The sequence below is a fragment of the Meleagris gallopavo genome, chromosome 16, assembly GCF_000146605.3.
Source record: "Meleagris gallopavo isolate NT-WF06-2002-E0010 breed Aviagen turkey brand Nicholas breeding stock chromosome 16, Turkey_5.1, whole genome shotgun sequence".
In the NCBI taxonomy this organism is placed as follows: Eukaryota; Metazoa; Chordata; class Aves; order Galliformes; family Phasianidae; genus Meleagris; species Meleagris gallopavo.
Window position 1 is genome coordinate 3,307,021 of NC_015026.2, and position 7,958 is coordinate 3,314,978.

A 7,958-nucleotide genomic window follows, 5' to 3' on the forward strand; every position below is an offset into this window, starting at 1 on the left:
ATCTTTCAGCGGGCAATATTTAGAGCTGTTTGAGAAAGAATATCTTTCGTTTATCAGAATATTTCAAAATTTTATTTTTACCTGTTTGCAGATGAAAGCCAATACTATGAAAATTCCTGGAGTGTTTTGATTTATTTTGATTTAGCTGAACTGTTGCATTGACATTAATAACATATTACAGAGAAAATAATCAATTTCAAAAAATGTTAAATGAAATATTTCCATATTGTATATTAAATAGGTATTTGTCTAAATCGTGTAGTTGATTTTTGAAGAAAAAGGTGTGATCACGGTATTTTCCTGGAGTAATTTATTGCATGTCTTTTCTTTCCTAATACCTGTATTGGCCTAATGTAGCTGATCAAAGAAACAAAATCAAATTTAAAACAGGATAAAAGACTTCAGTTATAACATACTTCCATTATGAGGCATGATTCTAACTTCTCATTTATAGAAAACAGAAGTTTTTCCAATATTTAATCACTAAAAATTCTTCTGTGCTAAAGGCTTCTCTGTTAAACAGTTTCCAGTGTACGTTCCTGTTTTAGGAAGTTACATAATAGAAGGGCACCCACAGCACTACTTGTCAGTCTTGTGAAGCACACTACTTTTTTGACAAAGTTTGAGAAGATAACCTGTGATCATTTTATTTCAGCAAAAAATTCACCAGGTAATTGAAAGCTGACCCACAGGCAGCAGTGTGGAATAGAGACATCCCACCATGACCAAGAACAGCTGACCTACGGATGCTCGCAGTGCAGACCATCTGCTGGCACCCTGTTGCTAGAGCTTGACAAGTTGCTGGCTTCTTGCTCGGGCTTAGAGCACAAGTGAACACACTGCAGAGCCTCTCCCTCTGATCTGCACGCTCCTGACCTACACCTGGCAGCAAGAAGTATAAGACAGAATCAAGTGTGTGTAAACTACTAGCCAGCTTAGATTGCAAAACATAAATATAACTCTAATCAGCCCTGCCACTGCTCCACAGGTGATGATGAGAACTATTAAAAGTAGCTCCACAAAACTGCTCACAAAAATAAGGAACAGTTTTAACACACACGTTTATGGCAGGAACCATGTAGATTCTGACCCCGGTATCTTTCCCCAAGTCCTGTGTGTAATACTGCCCATAATCTGCGGTGTTGTTTTCCCGAAGCACCTAACAACCACTCCTCTAGGCAGCCATTTTATACAGCTGTCCATGAATTTTAGAAAACTTCTTTCCTCCAAGTAAAGCAGAACACTTATTTCTGAATGATAGCTTCTGTTCTCAGATTATGTACTGTACCCTTAATTGTGCAGTTTGAAAAAGGTAGGTGATATCCTCAGGATTTCTGTAACCTTTATTTTAGCACACCTCAGGATAGTAACACGGTAATCAATTAAAGCATGCTGATGGCACATGGGGAGCCCTAAATCTCCTATTGACAGCTTATCAGGGAAGTCAGCACTTTTTTGTAATTTTCCATTTAAATGACTCCTTTGAACAAAGCAACCTCAAAGACTCTCAACTGTTTGTAAACTCTATCACAGCGTCATGGGACAGTGAACAGAATTTATACACTTTAATTTACCTTTCATTTATTTTTTAGCTTTCTTGGTTTGGAGTTTATGTTGACTTCACAAAGGCAGGTAAGTTCATCTCAGACAAAAAATTCATAAAAAATAAAGAGTACAATTTCCGTTTTTAAAAAAATTCAGTTCTTATTTCTTTGTACTACATTCTTTACATTGGAGCAAAGTATATTAAGAATAAGATGTGAAAAAAATCTTTTCAAATGTAGATTATTGTACAGAAAACACAATTTCCTCTGTGAAGAAACCTCACCACTGTGTAGCAGAGATACTTGGAAATAGGAAATGCTGTTTCCTTAGGTATTTATTACAAAGTACAGTATAGTGAGGAAAAGGAAAGGTGAAGCCTTTTGTTAGCTAAGACTCACTTTCCATGCAACTGCAGTGCTGTGACATTTGCAACAAAGCATAAGAACACAATAAATGTGATATACTGAGAAAGCTTTCTGACATACCTTTTCTATCCTTGAACTCTAAACAAGGACTCCTTCCCTCCTCTCTGTCATTATAGACACACTTGAAGTATTAAAATGCAGTAACTTCAGATGGATTTAAATTGTTGTGCAACAATGAATTGCTGTTCTTTGGAATAGCTATACCTGTTTCAAACTGAGGAATACGAACTATCAATCTAGAGCACTCACCGAGCCTTATGTAAAGGTCAGTTATTTTCTGCTGTACATGCAAACATTCTACATGGTATCTCACTTCCATTTTCAGGACTGAAAATAATACCAAGCAGGTGAGCAAATTTAATTACATAAGAAAGGGAAGAAATTATTACTAACAGCAGCGCTCATATACTAAATGCTCTTATAAAACAATAAATTCAAACAAATGCTGAATGCTGATCACTTGTCTGATTATGCCTAATGAAGTCATTAAACATCAGAAAGAATCAAAATAGCTTTGTTAACTCAAAATAGTAGCTTCTTACTCAAAATAGCTCCTCCATGATTGGCTTTTTATGTGGAGACCCAGCGAGTAAGACCTTGAACTATCACGAATGAAAACAATGTAAGTGCAGTGGAAAGGAAAAGATACATTCTGACTGAAGAATCTATTTTTCCTAATAAAGGAAGTAGTTCAGATACAGACATATCCTCATTCCATTTGAATACACTCAAATTATTTAGTACCTTTGGAAGCATTAGACAACACAGCAAATGGAAGACTCTAGTCAAAGTTTCAGTCTGCAAATGGATTCGAAAGGGCAGAAGGAAAAAGAAATAAAAATCTGAGTATTTATTAACCGAATAAATGTTATTCCAATACAGAACCCAAGAATTCATATCAGACACATAAAGCATGTCAAGGTGACATGCTGAGACAACACTGATGCTGGAATCCTTGAGTGATTCCAGCAATGACCTGGTGAATCCTACAGAAAGGCATTCTGCAGTTAGTGCTGAATCAGATGAGAAGCTCAATCATCTCAATGCCAATCAATGGAAAGGAGTGCGGTGTTTCCCTGGACAGATGGCAAGCTTAGGGAATTGCAAGAGCACAAAAACCCAAGAACTGTCAAAGTGCAGGGATAACATTTAACCAAAGCCAAGGAGTTTTGATGACCGCTCTTTGAAATACACTGAAGGGTAAATCCTACATAGGAAACATCCTTGCATTCTGTCCCACTGAGTTCCGAAGCACACTCCATTTCAGGCTGACAAATTCACCAGATTGCTTGCCAGTCAATAACAAACAGTAAAAAGATGAACAATAAAGATCCAGACCTTGCCAATATTTTTTGCCTCATCAGCTACGATTTTGTATTCTTCCTTTGAGTATAACTCTGCTTTCCTTCTACAGCCATCAAATCCTTTTCTGTACTGTAGTGATTTTAGTAAAGAATAGGAGTTGTTAAAACATTTAGGCAGGAAGTTGGGAATTCAGACAATCCAAGTCTAAAGATCAATTTTTATTTCTTTTTTTCCCCATTGTAACACCACCTGTATATGTCAAAAATAGAAAATACCATAGAATGGTTTGGGCTGGAAGGGACCTTTAAGATAATTTAGTTCCAGCCCCCTGCTGTAGGCAGAGACACCTCCCAGCACAGCAAGTTGCTCACAGCTCCCGCAAGCCTGGTATTGAACACCTCTGGGGGTGGGGCCGAGGCATCTGCAAAATACTGTTTTAAAAAGAAAGATATTCCAAAACCCAAATGGTAATTGATCTCTTCTCTGAGGATTAAGAATATGGTAATTAGAACTCTGCTCCTATAACATCATAGATCCCTCCTCCAGAGTTATGCAAGTATTAACACCCCCCAAAATTATCTGTTTCTTTAAAGTTCCTGAACAATGCAGTTGGGCATTATTCTGGAGATCCATGAAGAAATACAATAATAGCAAACCAACAGCAACAGCACAGTCTTCTTTCCTTTTCCTATTTGTATACTTCAGTGTGACAGTTCATAAATACCGAAGTTTAAGGCACATTAGCTAAATGCAGTATTAAGGAAGATGAAGGAAATTTGGCAAGTGTTAGAAGGATAAGTAAATAATCTAATTACAGATAAATTGGAAATGCATCAAATACAGAATCAATTGACATTTGGCTAAAATATGACAGTAACTTTCTACAGCAGTAACGATTTTTGTTTGATGCCCGTCCTCAGTTTCCACAGACCATGAGCAGATGCACTGAAGCATTAATGCAAACTATTACTACAGAAAAACACCTTTAACTTAAAAACAAACCAAAACCCCACAACAAAGAAATTACAAAAAAATACAGTTCTTTTTTTTTTTTTGTGTGAGATCCGTGAGACTTCCAAAATCTTGTTTTTCAAATTTCTACATGTTCAAAGAAAGCAACATCTTAGTGAAAAAGACGAGAGGGCATGGCTTATGGGAAGCTGGCTTGTTCAGACAAGAGAAGGGGCATCCCTGAGCTCTGCTCTCTGGTGGCAGCAACAGGACCAGAAGGAACAGCATGGAACTGAGCCACAGGAGGGGCAGGCTGGGTTCTACACCAGAGGGTGGTCAGGAACTGGCAAAGTGAAGGCTGAAGCACATCTTAAAAAAATTAACTTACATGAACAAAACTTAAGGGCACCACCAATACTTTGTCATTTCTTCTCATGTTGTTTAAGAACTCTTAAGTGATGCCTTATTGTTTAAGAAATTGGTTGTGCTTTCAAACTGCTCAAAACCAAACTCACTAGATTTGGAACTGCATCTGCATTTTTTTTGTTCTGTTTGTTTTATGGATCTTTCCATGGTGGAGTTTTTTGCGGTGTCACTTTCCTTTATTGCAATGAGGCCACCATAGTGAAGCATAAGGATGTGCTGACAGCCTTATGAGGAAATATGGTAGCTATTGTAAACTTTAAGTGTAACTCCCAAATAGAAGCTTTTTCAGACTGTAAAGACCACGTCTAAATTCTGGTATGCAGCATCATGCCTGATTCCAGGCACAACCCACGACTGCTGAACACTTTTGTCTTTTCAGAGATATGTAACAGAGATAGAAAAATCTGGAGATGATAGAGTATCAGTAAGCTGAAGTGATTTTATTGCTTCTGATAGGAAATTCTCCTAGGATTTTACAGAAGCTTAATAACTATGACCAATGCAATCTTCATGGTGCAACACAAAACATATGACTCAACTGGAAGATTTCCCAGAGCACAACTCCTCTGTGAGTTATCAGGGAAGTAATTAAGCAGAGAAACTTTGTTGCTTTTGATGAAAGAGTCTCACAAGGATACTCTGATGACCAGCAAATAGGAAGAGACACATCCTGCTTCTCTTCTTACTTTCACTGTTGTTTTTGTGGTGTTTTTAACTGCCTTGAATGTACAAAAGGGTAGAAGCAGTAATCCAAATGACATTTACAGGCTGTGGCTAGTTCACCGAGCACATCTAATAAATTCACATTTGCCCATACTTCTCATTAATGAGGTCTTATAAAAAACTTTAATTCTGGACAGTATCATTCACAGCAGCCTTTCTGGATTATGATGCCTATCTGAACTTCTCAGTTAATGATGCTGGTATTACTATAGGTAATACAGTTAGTTTGAATAAGATCAATAGGTCACAAAGATCCTATAGAGCCAGGAAGTAAAGCAGAACTACCACATTAATTTTGCTACAGTAATCACTGCCAACATTAGTCCAGAAAAAAAAAAAATTCCAAAAATGTTCCAAAAATCCTTGCTACCCAGATATCAGCTAATGCCTTTTCTAAGAGTGCTGAACATTGGAAGTTCACCGAAATCTTAAACAAGGTCCTCGATCTTAATCATCATGTATTATCTTCTACTTCTAAGTATCTTATTTAGCTCTGTGGCAAATCTCTCCATCAAAACACGCAAAATATTACTAAGTTCTTTAATACCAGGGATTTATGTTTTAGTTTAACAGTGTTACCTACAATTATTTACACAGCACAATCTGACACAAACAAGATGCTATCTGTGAAGCTCACATGAAAATCCATTAAAGCAATCTTTCAGGGACAGTTTAAATATACTGTTCCCAAGGTAAACTTCTTTGCTATAACATAAATATGAATTTGTAAAAGCTTCTAAGCAATAATTTACTACTTTGCAAGGTTGGCTTTGTAAACAGTTGAGCAGTGATTCTAGCTGGAACGCATTTAATTACACACCTAAAAGACAGCATTCTCAATAAACTTGCTCTTAACTCTCATCCTGAAGACAAGCTTGCCAAATGTCTACTGTATATTCAGCTGATGAAAGAATAATAACACATACACAAAAAAAGAACAGTTGGGCATAGATATTAAGGTATTAACAAAGTAACATGGATCCATTGGGGTTCTGAACAACCAAATAACCTGGGAGCTGTTTAGCTGTTATGATCAGGAGAATGGTTGAAAGAAGCACTTTGGTGAAACTTTCTAATTATTGACAGAAAGGATCTTTCCAACTCGAATAAATCTCTCATTGAAAAATTACAAACTATCAAAATAAAGTATTTGAACAAGTAACTTATTTCAGATTTGTCTGTAACCTCGCAGTATATAAACAGATGGAGCTTTATTCTGCTTCTTGAGTTCATGCTGTGTGCCAGTGACCTAATAGACTTCAATGTCAATCAGTATAAAAGGAGATATTCTCTTCCATGGCACAATCACTTCTTGCAATTAGAATCAGGGCTTTATTTGCACAGAGCCTAATATTACACTAGAGCCTGCTGGCATGTCATGCTGCTGTTAGAAATCAAGATTTTCTCCATCTCAGCAAACACTTAACAGTTACCTACCTATTCCCTACATAAATTAGGGCACAAGAAGGACGTAGGCATAATTCTCTCTGCAAACACTGGAAGAACCATAGAATTATTCAGCTTATGTACCACCTGTGCCTTCCTGGACTCTTTGGGCACAACACACTTGAAGAATTGGGATGCCTTTCAATCTCCCCATATTTTCTCCCATCAGCATCCACCCCAAGCCAGCAGATATTTCTGCTGAAAAGTATCAGATCATAATAATGACACATCTCAACAAGCTTTTGTAACTGCTTTATCTGTTCTACTGTTTACATTGAAAATCTCAACCAGCTTTTGCTGGTAGTTCAGAAAGCAAATAGGAAGGGAAGGGTCATAAGAAAATGCACAGTCAGAAGGCAGGGAAGCAAACAGAAATCACCACCATTTTAAAGTGCCAAGGAATTAAACTCACAGCTTCTGAAGTTGAATACTACAACAGCATATATACAGGCTATATTTGACTGGAGGAGGAAGAAAGGAATTTCCATGAGCACAGTAACATGGTGTCAACACTGCAGGGTGGACAACCTGTCTGGTTACAGCTACCTGACAGATAATGTTATGTGCTTCCTGACTTTACTGCCCAAGTAAAGGCTCTTTCCTGAAATACATCATGTATCTCTGCAATCATCAGTGGTACCCGAGCCCAGCTATGTTCAAGTTGAGATCATGTGACCATATTTTCATGGACAAAAGAAAGCAGTGTTCACAAAGATGTCTGTAACAGATTATTGTAATAAATAAGAATAAAAGCTTTTTTTTTTTTCCCCCTGCTCTGCAAGAATCTGAACTGATAGAATGCATTCGGTGAGTTTCTCTGCAGAAATCATAACATGAGAAACACAGCAGATTTTTGAAAACTGCAATCATCTTTGATGATGAAGCAGTAAATAACAAAGAATTCCCAGTCTTCTAATTAACATGAGAAATGTTTGCAGTTCTTTAGATATGCTATTGCAGTGTGACTAGCAGAATCAGAAGAGGTAGACTGAATAGCTGAACATTCTGACAGTTTAATTGGAATTTATTAGGAGAAAGTACTGCTGCATCATCCAGAGAATTCATCACAGACTGAAGACAAAAGTGCACATGATCCAAGTGTATCCTGAGAGTTTTTCTTTCTTTACTTTCACCCTC